The sequence below is a fragment of the Otolemur garnettii genome, unplaced genomic scaffold, assembly GCF_000181295.1.
Source record: "Otolemur garnettii isolate 467f Iridium unplaced genomic scaffold, OtoGar3 scaffold00166, whole genome shotgun sequence".
NCBI classification, from domain to species: domain Eukaryota; kingdom Metazoa; phylum Chordata; class Mammalia; order Primates; family Galagidae; genus Otolemur; species Otolemur garnettii.
The window spans coordinates 3849662-3851769 of record NW_003852561.1 but is presented as its reverse complement, the minus strand read 5'-3'; positions in this window follow the sequence as shown (position 1 = coordinate 3851769).

Genomic DNA, 2108 nt, shown 5'->3' with positions numbered 1-2108 from the left:
AAAAAAAAAAAAAAAGAGTTAGGCATATTAAAGAAAAACCAAATAGAATTTCTGGAAATGAAAAAAAAAATCATTTAAGGAAATATAAGACACAGTGGAAAGTTTTAAGAATAGATTAGACAATGCAGAATAAAGAATACCAGAGCTTGAAGATAACACTTTTGAATTAACTCAGTCAAAAAAATAAATAAACAGAGAATTAAGAGGAATGAACAAAGCCTATAAGAATTTTTTTTTTGAGACAGTCTCTTTATGTCACCCTCAGTAGAGTGCCGTATTGTCACAGTTCACAGCAACCTCAAATTCTTAGACTTAAGCGATTTTCTTGCCTCAGCCTCCCAAGTAGCTGGGACTATAGGTGCCTGCCACAACACCTGGCTATTTTTTCATTGCAGTTGTCATTGTTGTTTAGCAGGCCTGGGCCAGGCTTGAACCCACCAGCCTTGGTGTAGATGGCCGATGCCCTACTCACTGTGCTATAGGTGCTGAGCCACCTATAAGAATTAATGAATTTCGTAAATGGCCAATATAATAATCACAGGCACTCTTGAGGTTAAAGAAGAAAACTCATTAGGGCTGGAAAACCTATTTGAGAGAATAATTGAGGAAAACATCCCTGGTCTTGCCAGAGATTTAGACTTCCAGATATAGGAAGCTCAACAAACACCTGGGAGACCCATTGCAAAGAGGCCATCATCAAGACACAGTCATCAAATTGGCCAAAGCCAACATGAAGGAGGAACTTTTGCAAGCTGTAAAGAGAAAACACCAAGTAACTTAACAAAGGAGAGCACATTGGGCTAACTGCAGACTTATCAATGGAGATCTTACAAGTCAGAAGGAATTGGGGTCCTATCTTCAGGCTTCTAAAACAGAAAAACTTCCAGCCTAGGATTTTGTATCTTGCAAAGCTAAATTTCATAAATAAAGGAGAAATAAAGTTCTTTCCAAACAAGCAAATACTGAGAGGATTTATCAAGACCAAACCTGCCTAAGCAGGTTTTGAGTTTCTCTATGGATCCAAGATCAATGTGTTTTATTATTATTATTTTTAAATAATAATGGACTGGGTTAAATAATCATGTTTCTGGGCCCCTCCAATGTAGACCCTGAGACAAAGCTTTGGGCACAAGTAATTTATTTAAAGATAGTCTCAGGAAACATAGTAAGGAAGTTAGGGAAGGGGGACATTTAACAAAGAATGTGTTAATGTACAGGTTACCAATGTGGGCAAAGACCCTTTGACAAAAGTGTATTCTTTGAAACACACCTCAAAATCAATTCATGAGTCAGAAAGAAGTTTGGATATTTCTCTACTAATTTTTTTCCATCATTCAATAATGGACACTTTTGAAATGTTGACTCTCTAGCACTTCCAGCCTGCCCTATGAAAGCATAGTGGACTGTCTCAAGCTGACCAAGAATGTCTAGGCAAAGACAGGAAGTCATGTGCTATGGAAACTTGGCCAACTTGTAGGTTGGCCAAGAGGATGTGGGTAGGGCACTAAGAGCAACTTCTACAACTGGATATTATGCAATATTAGGAAATAATGGTTAATCATTCTTAGGTGTGATAATGGTATTATAGTTATGTCAACAGTGTCCTCATTGTCAGGAGATGCCTGTTGAAATATTTATGGATTGTCATAATGATGACTGCAACTAACTTACAAATGATTCAGCAAAAATATACACATACAGAGCAAATATAGAAAATGTTAACATTTATTGAATCTAGATAGGATACATGTATGTTTGACATTTTATATGACTAAAATGTTGGGAAAGTGTATTTAGCAGATATTGGTTGGAAATCTACCATGTGCCAGGTATTCTAAACATAAGGGAAGCCAGGCCCATCCAAGCCAATATGGTGCCTTTGTTATGAGTGAGGAAAAGATGGCTTCTCACATCACTCTACTGCCATCTGTGGAAAATTATGGTAATAATTTTACAAAGCTATGATGTCTATAAAATGAATGGTACCTTGATCTCCACAGCAGTATGCATGTACCCTGAGAGACCCATAGATGAGTACAACAAGCTCTACCCGAGTTGTCCACCCTGTGGCCCATGGGCTGCATGCTGATTTCTTTTTTTTTTTTTTT